This window comes from Gossypium arboreum, chromosome 11 (genome assembly GCF_025698485.1).
Source record: "Gossypium arboreum isolate Shixiya-1 chromosome 11, ASM2569848v2, whole genome shotgun sequence".
In the NCBI taxonomy this organism is placed as follows: Eukaryota; Viridiplantae; Streptophyta; class Magnoliopsida; order Malvales; family Malvaceae; genus Gossypium; species Gossypium arboreum.
In genome coordinates this window covers 58,524,099-58,538,305 of record NC_069080.1, presented here as the reverse complement: position 1 = coordinate 58,538,305, position 14,207 = coordinate 58,524,099, and the positions used below count along the sequence as shown (strand labels likewise).

Below are 14,207 nucleotides of genomic sequence, written 5' to 3'. Positions count from 1 at the left end.
GCGATCAAGTTTTTAGCACCGTTGTCGGGGAACTAAGATATTAGGAACGCTCAATTTTTATTACTTTAGCCATTTATGTTTCTTGCAATTTAATTTAATTTATTTATTATTATTATTAATTAATTTACCTTTTCTTTCTCTTAGTAGGTTTTTATAGTTTATGACTAGAAGAATACCCGTCAGGACCACTACTTTTTGACGAAGAAATCGATCGCACAGTTTGCAAAAACCAAAGAGAAATAAGGCGAAGCTTAAGATACACAGAGAACGAACAAGAGGACGATGCTCAACCCCCCAACTGAAGAGATGGCTGAAAACTAAGACAATCAGCTACCTCTTGTAATTGCAGTTAATCAAAATCTTGCTCTACACACTATGTATGATTATGCTAAACCTTCTTTAACAGGAATTGAATCGAGCATAGTTAGACTTGTTGTAGCTGCAAATACTTTTGAACTAAAACCTAACACTATTCAAATGATACAACAATTTGTTCAGTTTGATGGTTTGCAGGATGAGGATCTGAACACTCACTTGGCAAATTTCCTAAAATTCTGCGATACATTTAAAATTAATGGCGTTTCTAATGATGCCATTCATCTTCGGTTATTCCCTTTTTCATTGAGAAACAAAGCTAAACAGTGGTTGAACTCATTACCACGAGGGTCAATCACTACTTGGGAACAAATGACTGAAAAATTTCTATTAAAATATTTTATGTCGGCTAAAACGGCCAAATTACGTAATGATATCTCTTCGTTTGTGCAGATGGGCTTAAAAACTCTTTACGATGCATGGGAGAGATACAAGGACTTACTGAGAAGGTGCCCTTACCATGGGTTATCGCTTTGGCTTCAAGTTCAAACATTCCATAATGGCCTGAATCCTTCGACTCGACAAATGGTTGACGTAGCTGTTGGTAGAACCATCAATAATAAAACACCTGAAAATGCTTATGAGTTTATTGAAGAGATGTCACTAAATAACTATTAGTGGCAAGTCATGAGAACTAAGCCAACTAAAATAATAGGCGTTTATAACGTTGATTTGGTTACTATGCTGTCAAACCAGGTAGAACTTCTAAATAAAAAGATTGATGGTTTACTTGGTTCTACTTAGGTACATCCAGTAATGAGGTACGAGACGAATAGAGGAGCAGCATGCACAAAGTATCAACCCTTCAACCCTAGCATCGAGGAGAGACAAGTTCAATATATGCGTAATAATAACTCTAGATCCCAAAATAAGCCATATAGTAACACTTACAATGCAGGTTGGAGGAACCACCTAAATTTCTCATGGGGAGGCGAAGGAAATCAGAGACCACCTCCAGGCTACAAACAACCACCCTACCAATAGGAAAAGAAGTCGAACCTTGAAGAGATGCTCTCAAAGTTTATATCGGTGTCAGAAACTCGTTTCCAGAACACCGAGACAGCACATAAAAATCAACAAGCGTTAATCTAAGGGCTCAAAACTCAAATAGGCCAGCTTTCTAAACTAATCTCCGAATGATCACAAGGTAGCTTGCCAAGTAATACTGAACCTAACCCAAGGGAACAGCTCAACTCGATTAATGTTCAAGATGAAGAAGGATTCGTTGAACCTGAGCCAGAACCGAGGCAAGAAACTGTGGTAAGCAGAGGTCAAGGTGAGGTAAGTCATAATAAAAACAAATCAGTGAATGTCGAATATAAACCTCGTGTGCCATACCCCAGCGCGACAAGGAAAGACCGCTCAGATGAACAATTTGGTAAATTCCTTAAACTCTTAAAAAAATTACACATTAACTTACCGTTTATTGAAGTTCTATCACAGATGCCAAACGCAATGAAATTTTTAAAGGAGCTTTTAGCAAATAAGTGGAAGTTGGACGAGGTGTCGCATGTGGAGCTAAACACAGTTTGCTCAGCTATTCTGCAAAATAAGCTACCGAACAAATTAAAAGATCCAGGGAGTTTTACAATTCCTTGCTTAATTGGCAGTTTGGATGTTAATAATGCATTAGCTGATATAAGGGCCAGTATAAACGTCATGGCCTACAAAATGTTCAAACAATAAGGTCTCGGGAAACCCAAACAGACTAGGATGAGCATTCAATTAGCAGATAAAACTATAAGATTTCCTAGGGGTATTATTGAAGATGTACTAGTTAAAATCGATAAATTTATATTTCCTGTTGACTTCATTGTTTTAGACATAGAGGAAGATAACAACAATCCTTTGATTTTAGGAAGGCCCTTTTTAGCAACTGCTAAAATGATTATTGATGTTGGCACAGGTGAACTCACACTCCGTGTGGGAGACGAAACAATCACTCTTCAAGCTCGCAATTCTAGCAACACATCAGAAATTGAAGGTGATCGTTTAACCCATTCTACTAAAACTGACAATATGGTGCAACCTACTTTGCAGGAAATGAGTCTGAAGGAAGTACATGAGCCATTCTCAAGCAATGGTAGAGGACCTATTCATGAAGAACGAAGGCTACAAATCGAGGAGCTAGATGAATAACAGACGTATAAACCGAGAACACTCGATAAACTGACAGTACGCCAGAACGAGCTCAATCCCTTTCCAAATCAACTTAAGGTTGAAGATAAAGTTTTATTAGATGATGCAGATCCTCACATTGTCACTACCAAACCAAATGAAGGCATCCCTCTTACGGTACTTAGCATTTTCCCATATGGCACGATAGAGGTAAGTCACCCATCACAAGGCACTTTCAAAGTAAATGGACATCAACTCAAACTTTATAATGGTGAGAATTTTAAAGATGATGGAGAGGAGCTACGACTCCAAAAAATCGCCCTGAATAAACCAATAAGGTAACTGTGACAGCCCTAAATTGACCCTAGTCGGAAAGTGGTTTCGGGACCACTAAACCGAGTCATAAAAAAATAATTAACCGTCCTAGTTGATGCTCATTATATGTACTTATGCATGTGTGAAAATTTCATGTTTGAATTTTGTTAATTGTAAGTGAATTTTAGTAAATAGGACTTATGTGAGAAAATTTAGAAATGTGCTAGGCAAATGTAAAGTGGCTTATTAATGCATGTTATAGAAATGGTGGGTTTGCATGTCAAATTGCCCAATATTTGAGCTAGTAGCCGGCCATGCTATGAGTGGAAACATGTCACAAACATGTTATGTTAGTGATGTATGTTAGGAACAATAAAATAAGGAGTATGGGTAATAAAGAAATGGAAAAAGGAAAGAATGTGTGTGATTGTTTCTCCCCCTCCCCATTGCCGTGAATGTAAGAAAGAAAACAAAAAAAAAGTGTCCATCTTTTTCTCATTTCTCTTGGCCGAATGTTCTAAGGAAGAAAGAAAAACAAGTTGTGTTCTTTGGTTCTTCTTGGCGAATTGAAAGGAAGAAGAAGGAGTGAAGCAATCGGTCATCTTAGGTCACTATTAAGGTAAGGAAGTTTGTACTAGCTCTTGAAATTTTAGTTGATATTGAGTGAGATATCAAGTGATTTTTGTAAACCATGTTGAAATTTTGATTTTGGGGTGAGTATGGTTTTCGCTATAAAAGATTAATAAGGGTGATGGTTGTGTTTCATGCTAAAATTAGATGAATAAAGGTAGTTTGCTTACATCTTGATATCTATGAGTTCCTTTCTTGGTTCTACCATAGACCCACGAAGTATATGTTTATTTGGTGTTGTTGGAGGTTTATGATAGAAGCTAATGAGTGAGAGTTTGATAGATACTATGAGGTTAAACTTCATGAGATTGTAAGCTTGTAAGTTGGATGATGAAATTCATGCTTTGTGAAGGTAAATGGTGTAGAAGGAGCATTCGCCATGAAAAAAAAAAGAAAATTTATGATGAATTAAGTTGGAAGCTATTATAATGTACTTGTGCATTCGGGTATGGGATGAAAATATATGAGATGGTTATAATCAGCCTTGTGATTCGGCTCTTGCATATATATATATATATATATATATATATATTTGCACATGATGTATTGGTATGACATATATATATATCATCTCAAGGTATATGTTTATATATGGTGGTGTTTTAGTTATGGAGTAAATGATGGATGCGTATTGAGTTATAATATGTAATGCATTAGTTAGTAAAATGTATGTCATTTATATGTGGTACTAAGTATATAATTGGCCTCAACGTAGACATGCATATTCGGCCACATGAGATGGATTGGCGTTGCATGTATTCGGTTAGAGGCAAGCATATCGGTGCTTTTATCTTGGCTTAGACAATCGGCTAAAAGGAAGTGTGGGATAATATGTCGAGTTGATTCATGATTTCATATGTATGTGACTTTAATGTCTAATGAATATATATGGGCTAAGTACCTTGAGTTCCTCTTTTCGATGCTCAAATGATTAAATCAATTTATTTGTTAAATTAAGCTCAAGAGCAAAGGGGAACTAGATCCGATAAAGGGAAGGAAAAAGTGGGCGAATAGCCATCGAAATCGCTCGACGACATCCGAGGTAAGTTTTGAGTAATAGAACTTAGATTATGATTTGATTAGATCATGTTTTAAGCAAATCAAAATCATGCTCTTTGTATGTGGCTATTGAGCGAAATTGCAAGTGTGATAAGTGTCTTGTGTTTGAGCTTTGGTAATGAAAATGAAATACGGATGTGTCATGATTTATTGATATATGTGCTTGGTTATTGAATGATATCCGGCTAAGTCCCAAGGCTTTTGTGCTAAGTGACTATATCCGGACTAAGATCCGAAGGCATTTGTGCGAGTTACTAATTCCGGGCTAAGCCCAAAGGCATTGGTGCGAGTTACTAAATTCGGGTTAAGTCCCGAAGGCATTTGTGCGAGTTACTATAATCGGGCTATGTCCCGAAGGCATTTGAGCGAGTAGCTATATCCGGTTAAATTCTGAAGGTATGTGATTCGGGAATGAGCAATCTTGCTGTAAAAATTTCAGTTAATACGCTTGTAAAATCCCAACAATGAGGTATGTTTCGTATGTGCATTGGAATAGTTGATTCCCTTCGAATAATATTCGCTTAGTCGAGTAATGAGCTTCCGATATTTGGCTAAGATAATCCCTTATGTATGAATATAGGGGTTGGAATGTGAAGTAGGAATGATTTGAGAATATGTATATATGGGATTATCCGTTTAGTTATATGAATGCTATACTTCAGTTGTGCTTAAATTCTTTGCTCAAGACTTACTAAGCATTTAATGCTTACTCCGTTTCTTTAATCCTTTGTTTTATAGATTTTGGTTCGTCAGCTATCGGACTCGGGAATTTTGAAGTCGAATTCGCCCACACTATCAAAGCCCCTTTCGGTATACTTTTGGTTGAACTTTGAAATAGCATGTATAGGACTACCCTTTTTGTTATTGGTCATGTACCCTTCGGTTTTGTGTAAATTTGGATAGCCATGCGAAAATGGCTTAAATATACTTTGATCATAGCATTATAATCGTTTTGTATGTTGTTCGTCGAGAGGTATGGAAATGTTGGTAACGGTTAGCCATGGGAATGGTCATTCAGGATCACTTTTGGTATATGTATGACAAACTCTAGTTGATCCATGGAGGATCATGAAATAGGTAAAGTTTACCTTAAAAATAGATGCTGGCAGCAGCAGTGATATGGATGTGAAAAATCACTAAAAATAGTAGAAATGGAATTAAATAGTGAATAAATTATGTAATCGAACCTTGATGAATCTATTTTCATAGGAAAGTAATGAAAAGTTCATATGAACAGTATATTATGAGATGTTAAAGTTTTTGTGAGACAGGGCGAGAACGGTTTCTGGATCCCCTGATCTGACTTTTGAAATTCTCTATAAATTAACCAGAGACAATTAGAAGTCATACCATATATGTATAGATTCATTTTTTAGTCTAGTTTCATTAGAAACAAATGGCATAAGTATTGAATCCCTGTACAAGGAGTTATCTAAGTCTCAATGCAAGAAGGTCAGTGTAGTCGAACCCTGTAACAGGGGAGACTTTAACTAATAAACTGTACTAATTGGCCTGACCAAAAATTCTAGAAAAAAATCTGTAAATGGATATATGAGTCTAGTTTCAGGGAAAAATTACAAAACTGATTTTTGAGTTTTGGAACTCAAGATATGATTTTTAAGGTGACAGTGACGCAGTTAGCCAACTGCCTGGAAAAATTTAAAATGGACTCTGCAAATAAGTGATTTAAGTCTGCGAACCCCTCGTGTCTGACTCCGGCGACGGTCTCGGGTACGGGGTGTTACAGTAACAGTCAAGCTTAGACTATAAATAAGTGCTTCTCAGGAGGCAACCCGAGTACTAACAGTTTTAAGTTATTTAAATTTTAATTTTTAAACATCTAGGGCACTAACAGAGTCTTTGAGCACAGGTTCTCAACTCCACACGACTGATCACACGGCCGTGCTTCAGGCCATGTGACAACCATGGACGGTAACACGGTCGTGTGAAAATAGGGTAAAAGTTATCTTTCCCAACACAGGATGCAATAAGTGGCCACAGCCATGCGACCTGGCCGTGGGCAAATCTGCCAAATGAACACGGGCGTGCGACACGCCCGTGTCTAGCACCCGTGGACGACACGGTCAAAATAACACTGGTGTGCGTAGAGGTACACGACTGTGGGAGAAGCGAACCACATCACACACGGTCGTGTGGCACGATTATGTAGCCACACAGCCTAGACACACGGGCGTGCCATAAGGCCATGTGACGACATCTCAGTTCGCGACGAACACGGACGAGACACGAGCCACACTGGCGTGTGAACCGGTCGTGCCACTTGAAAAATTAGATTATTTCTCTTATTTTATTTTTCTTTTATTAAGTTTTAAATATTCATTTGTTTTTTAAACACGGCTTATCTTTATGACTACTATCAGATTATTCCCTCAATTCTCCTTTTATCATTCAGAATCATGCTTGCCCTCCAGCTTTATTTCCAATACTCAATCTCACCAATCTAGGAATATCATCCATTCTTAATTCAGGAAGTTTCACTTCTCTTCCTATCTTATTTTTATATTCTTTTCAGTATATCTATCTTTGTACATTGAGGACAATCTACATATTAAGTGTGGGGGGTATTCATTTCATTATCAAAAAAATCCCTGAATGACTGCCTTGTTCTCTTGAAAAGCTCTCATATCATATTTAGGATAAATTTTGATTGATTTATGATTTTGATTGATATATCTTGAATTAAAACATACACATTTATGCATTGATTGTTTAAACTTAAAGACGTTAGAGAATCAAGCATGATAAGTTGATTTTTAAGAATTTAAAACTTTAGGTTGTTTCTCCAAGGTTTAGGTATTATTTTGAGTTGGAATTCACAAGTTTTAAACATTAAAAAGCCATACTTTTTGTGAGATTTTTGAGCCTTTTGAGCATCTATTAATTCTTTCATGCTCACTTTTATTATTGCTTTGAATATGTCAATATTGAACTGTTATTCCAAAACTTACTTGATTATGCATGTCAAGACCACACCATTTGATTTGATATGTCAAAATGATAGAGACACTTAGGATTAACCCACTCATGCCATGAAAAGCCTACCTCCACGATTAACCCTTAGTGAACCCCCTTGAGCCTAACAAGCCATTTCTTGTATTATCCTTAATATTAACCCTTAACCCATTTTTGTTGAAATCCCCTCAATTATTTTTTATCCCTATTTTTGTCGAGATTTAAGTTGAATAAATTGCTTAGCTATGTATTTTTCTTAGTAGTTAGTCTATGTTATTTAATTTGTTCTTAAAAAAAACATGTATACATATTAGTAGTAGCAATCTTGTGAGCTAAAGTAGTTAAATGCCATATTCTGAGAAAAAGCTTCGTTGTACGCAAGTGATGATTAAATATTTTTTTCTAGTCAGGTAATTTTCAATTCAATCTCGATTCTAACTTTTTCTTTCAGCTTGTGACCACACCCTCTAACCAAAGCCCCGTTACAACCCTCTAAAGACCTTTTGATTGATGTTTCATCTCAATTTATAGTGGTGGAGATTTGATTTTCATGCAAGCCTATGGTAATGACTATTGAGTGCTTCATTTATTGTCCTTAAACACCTCGAGCGATTTGAGTGAATCTTTAGTGAGGATGTGAAACGCTGTGATATTTTGAATCAAAGGTAATTACTTAGATGAGGGGAGACACCTATGTTTTCAGGATTAAATGCTCAACTTAGAATGTTTGAAACTGTTATGTTCTTTTAGTTGAATTCTCAATGTATGATTACCTATGGATTATTTTAAGATATTTTCGATAGAGATTATAAGTTGAGAAGAATTTAATTTGATTGTGAGTTGAGAATTTTACTTGATGACAAGAAAATGCTTAAGTGTGGGGGTATTTGATCAACTGTAATTTATACATATTTTTACCCCATGCTTAACACATTTTATGGATAATTTTTCCTTAGAATTGGTGAATTCAATGCTCTTAATGCCTTAATTTCATGTTTTATACTTAGGAGAGCATAGGAGAGCGAAAGGAACGAGAAACGGGCCAAAAACAGAGAAAAATGGGCCAAAGTACAAATTCAACACGACCTAGACGTCCTCACACGGGTAGACCACACGGCCGTGTCAATTTGGCAGATTAGAAGCATGACTCACACGGGCGTGTCCCTATCGAGCCCAAGTTGAGTCCAAATCGAAAAATGCGAATTTTGAGGGCTTCTAGGCATTCTAAAGCCTATAAATACACCCTAGAAGAGGAGAATAGGAGAGGCACGAAGAGGAAGGAAGGAATTACTCGAAAGAAGCCGATTGATCCATCTCAGAAGCCGGAGTCACCATCAAGACTGAAGATCTCCCCTCAACTTCCCTCAGGAGTTTTGGGTTTTCTTTATGTTTTGTATTCGTTATTCTTTTGAGATGTTTTCCTTTTTAGTTATGAACTAATTCTCCTAAATACCTAAAGGGAATGAAACCTACGATGAATCTTGTTATTATTTTCTGAATTGTATGATAAATATTTAACTTGTTCTTAACTATGTGTTCTTAATTCTTATTTTGATATCCCGGGATATTGATTCAAGATAAGCTCTTATTCAGAGGAGGAATAGACCCTATCTAAGACTACATGTGTTATAATTAAGTGGAGTTGTTTGTGTGCCTAGACATAGGGTGACAAGATTTTGCCGGATCAGGGTGAAACCTAATAAGAGGATCCATAGATCGAGATAATGCAACCTTAGGGTGTTAATTAGAGAAAAGTCTCAATTATTCAATCTAGGGATTAGACGTTATTAGTCTTGAATAGGGATAATAACATAACTTAGGGATCTCCACGAAACAAGTTAAATGAATAAATCATCCGATTCGGAGCCAGAATAACAAGTACAGTCTAGGTGGATTTTTCCTTAGGTATTGTCTTAATTCAATCATTTTCCAAAAGCAATCCCCCAATTCCATTTTCTATGAATTCTTAGTTTAGATAATTAGTTAGTTAAAACAAAAACCCCATTATTCTTAGGCTAGATAATAAAAAGACAGTCATTACTAGTACGTTTAGTTCTTTTGGGTTCGACAATCTGGTCTTGCTAAAACTATACTACTGTTCGATAGGTATACTTGCCTACATCGTGATAATAGTTAGTTTCAAGAATGATTAATTATGAATATTTAAAACTTACTTGTCACGAAAAATGCGATCATGATTCCAAGGTTTGGATATTGTGATACCCTTTCTTTTGATGTTGTTTGTCGCTTGTTTTCAACCTCCAACATGTCCTTACACCACTCAACCATACGTTAGGGCCCTCAATGACACTATTGGCCAAATTGGGTCTCAAAATGAGTAAAAACAAGGTACTTACACTTATTAAATTAAAATCTAAAAGTTACAAAAATACTACTTTATTTGAGAATAAACTCCTTAAGTATATCAGGAAAGCCTAAATTGTCATATCAAATTACGACAGATCACAAGTATATGAGAGTAACACAGACATGACGAGGTCATTGGACAAAGCAATTGAATGAATTTCTTTCGTAAAGAGTATACAATAAGGAGCTTTCAATCATGGTACTTCTTGTGGATTGACTCTATGATTAAGTAAATTGAAAATTATTTGAATGATGTTTCTTGACATAAATAAGGAGCCTAACTGAATATTTACGATTGGTCCCTCCATTAGCTCAACAAAAGCTCAATCGGATTGCATTTAAATCAGAAGAAAATTTTACGACCTTGGAAGTAATTTAATTGAGTTAATTTATTCGATGTAGAATTAAATTGGACTATCGTGAGAATTGTTCAATTAAAGAATTTTCTTGAAAACTAATTTGGAAAATCTAAGTGATTTTTGGAAAATTAATTTTATCAAGTAATATTAAATTAATAAAATTAATTAAAATAAATATGATATTTTTGGAAATTAATTTTCAAGTTAGACAATTGACCTAATGGGTAATTGAACTTGAGATCGAAAATTGGAATCAATAACCCAAAAGCGAGATCGACCCAAAAATTGGTCGAGTCTAGTACGTGAAATCGAGTTGACAATCCAAGTACTAGCAGGACGAGACTGGTTGAGCCATCACTGGCCTAGACTGAACTGCCTCAAGGTGTCGTGAGGGTGTCGTGCTTGTGATGACACCACCGAGCACGACCGTGCTAGCGGGCACAATGGTGGCATTCCAGTGGCCAACAGATGGTCAGCGATGGTGGTTTTTCGACGGTTGAGCAGTGGAAGAATCCCACTCCTACTTGGACTCTACCAAACAATTTAATTTCAAATCAATTATTTCAAAAATAATATTATTTTAATAAATTTAATATTAAATTTAATCTAATACTTATCTTGTTAATATTTTATTAATTTAATATTAAAGTGATTAAGTTTAATCTTAGTTGAACTCTCTAAACTCTCTCTACATAAAGAAAGTCTTGGGTCATTATTTTTCTCACACTTGAAATTCAAGAGAAAGTTGTAGATAAGAAATTCTCTCTAAAGTAAAATAACAAAACATAGTGGCATTGAAGTGCATTATCATAACAGAATAGCATCGAAGTGCTTTAATAAAATAGAGTGGCATCAAAGTGCATTAACAGAATAGAGAGCACATTAAAGGTTTCCTAATGGCATGTTATCTATATTTTAATAATTCATATATTATCTACACAAGCCAATATAACAAAATCAAATTTGCTTTTATATTTCAAAATAGAACTTACATACTTTTGAATTCTTTTTAATTTAGTCCTTATTATAAAAATTCAATAAACACTATAGTAATATTCCTTTGGCACATGAAATATATAAAACACTAGCTCATAATCTTCCATATCCACTATCAAAGTATTGTTACATTTCAATTGTCACTTTTATACATTTCCAATTTAATCCTTAATTTCATAAAATTTAATATTTACTAACATGTCGCTTTAATCTCACTTAGCGAAACTTACTACCATAAACACTACATTAAAATTATTCATTAGTACTTTATTTCACATATCAAATTTTGGCCACTTTGCTATCTAGTCTTCTTTGCATAAATTTCATTTCACTTACTTTACAATCTTTTCGATTTAGTCACAACTAGCATATATTTTCATTAATCACCATCCTCTCACTTAGTATTCACTTCACTTCTATATATCACTATACTTGAATATGTTATTTCAAAATCTTAGTACACTTAGTCTCTTTTTATATTTTATAATTTGATCCTTTCTAATATGAAATTCAAGTATTACTAGAAATTCACTTAAACATCACATTGTAATTAATTTATTAACACTTAACACTTCATTTGAGCTCTTTATCATAATATATTATTTCACACTTAAACTTTTGTACACTTTTCAATTTAGTCTTTTTCACTATAATTTCACTACACATAGTTTATTCACTTTGTTGTTAAAGTTAATTTCATATGTTAACTTCTTTCTAAAAGAATTTCATAATAAATATCTATATTTTCCTATACATATGTGTAATTAAATCTTAAGAATACTAATATAACAAGTAGAATTCATATATAAATTCTAATTTGGTAATGTAAGATTCTTGGTGTACTTACCTCTCTTTTTCTAGAATTTCACTATTTTTTCTTTGATTCTTTTCCTTCTTCACTTTGTTTCCAACACTTTCCTGATTTCTTCTCTTTTTCTTCTTCATGAGCACATCAAATTCATAATCAAAACTCATACTAAAATTACTTTTTCATGTCACTACTTCAATTAAACATGCATTCTATAATAATTACTTGAATTTCTTACCTTGTCTATTGATATCAAGCCTTATCTTGATTTTTTCTCTCCTCCAATTCTATCTTTCTTGAATCCAAATTCATATACATGTTCATCGTAGTCTTCTTATCATTTTACCCTCTTGGTGGCTATGAAAATTCTTTTGATTTCTAGGTGAATTTTGATAGAAATGACCAAATTGCAAAGAAAACAAAACTTTCTCTTCATAAAAAATGGTAGACAGGAAGGCTAAGAAGGATGGAGAAATTTCCATCATCTTTTCTTTTTATTTTCTTAACATTTAATTCATTTGTAAAATATCTAAAATAAAATAATATTAAAATAATTTTAACAAATCCAAATCTAACACCAATATTCATAATTATCATGGCATTTCATGATAATTATCCTAATTGGGAAATAACTATTTTACATCTCCGCATTCTCTACAATTCTTTCCTTGAATCATCACTTAATTTAGTAAAATTGAGATTTAATCCTCCTATTTTTCACTTATTCAATTTAATCCTTTCTTACTCATTTATTTTTCCACTTTGGTCATTTGCACCTGTAAATATTTTCCACTTTTGGTCTTTCAAATTTTTTGAAATTTCATATTATGTAACAGTCTGTTCTCTAGTGATGTCGAAAATAGTGGTTTTGAGACCCCAATACTGACATGTCAATTCTTAAATATTCATTATTTAATATTTATGAAGTCATTAATATCGTATTAAATTTTTGTTATGAAATTTTAATATTTAGGTAGTTAATTAATTAAAAGGACTAAACCATAAGATATGCAAAAATAAGAGCTATTAGTATTTTGGTTTAAATTTTCTATGTTATGAATGGATGGTTTTAAATGGAAATTAAGCCATTTTTAAATTAGATGGACAGTAAAATCCTAATTATTAATAAAGAATGTTAAAGTATAGAATTATAAAAAAAAATAAAACAAAACAAAAGTGGGGGTGGTCATCCATCTTCTTTCTCTCTTTTATGTTTTGCCGAAACACCATTGTTTTAAGGCTTGGGAGCTTTGAATTTGCTATTCTTGGATGTATGTAAATGTCTCTTGGTTTATTTTTCATGAATTGCATGTTTTTGAGTTAGTTGTAATGTTATTTATCTAGTATAGGGACTATTTTATGAAATTGTCAAAGTTTAGAAAAATTACCATTGATGGTCTTGATGTTTATACGTTAGATGGAAGCTTGGTAGTTAGGTATGATTAAATTGTAAAATGATTTTTAGTAATTTTGAGTTTAGGGACTAAATATGTTAAATGTTGAAGTTTGCTTGTGTAACGCCCCAATTTTCGGGAATTCTGTGAATGTTGGCATAGGTTTAATTATGTTAGTGGGCCTCTAGAAGGCCCAAGCTTAAGATAGAACCCGGCAATTTTAGTTAATTTTTGTTCCATAAGAAAAAGGGGGTGAAATTATGAAATAGAACCTATACGAAAATGTTTGAAAATGCTATAGGCTTGAAGTGGCCAAATAAATAGGAGTGCAAAATAGGAGGATTTGCATGACAAACCTCCCATTTTACATAAAGTGGCCAGCCATCATGTTGTTGTAGACAATATGAGCACTTGATATCCATAGTTCATGGTACAAATTGATAATGGGTTAGGTAAATGTTCCATGATAATGGTTTAGGTAAATGTTCCATGATGGGCATTTCATGTCTTTTGTATTAAAGAATTAAATGGATGAAATATAAAATTTTATTAAAAAAAAAGGGGTGAAAAGAACAAAATTTTGTCCATCTTTGTTCGTCATAGCCTAAAATTAGAGAAGAGAAAGGAGAGTAGAAAGCTCTTGAATGTTTAGTCACTTGGGGAAGAAAATTGAAGGTAAGTTCATGGTAGTTTGCTTCTATGTTGATGTTCATGAGTTCTTCTTGATTCTACCTTAACTCTTGAAGCATATTTTGGTTTTTAGTTGTGTTGTGAGTATTTAGTCATGAATTAAAATGAAGGAAATGGTTGTTG

The 14,207-nt window shown here is 33.9% G+C and overlaps 1 non-coding gene across 1 annotated transcript; it reads right to left on the bottom strand.

Annotated features, from left to right (window-relative positions):
* Positions 1–735: 735 nt before the first annotated feature.
* On the bottom strand, positions 736–842 carry LOC128284542 (small nucleolar RNA R71). The gene has a single exon (XR_008274966.1). It is a non-coding gene; the product is annotated as a small nucleolar RNA R71 (small nucleolar RNA).
* Positions 843–14,207: the final 13,365 nt, after the last annotated feature.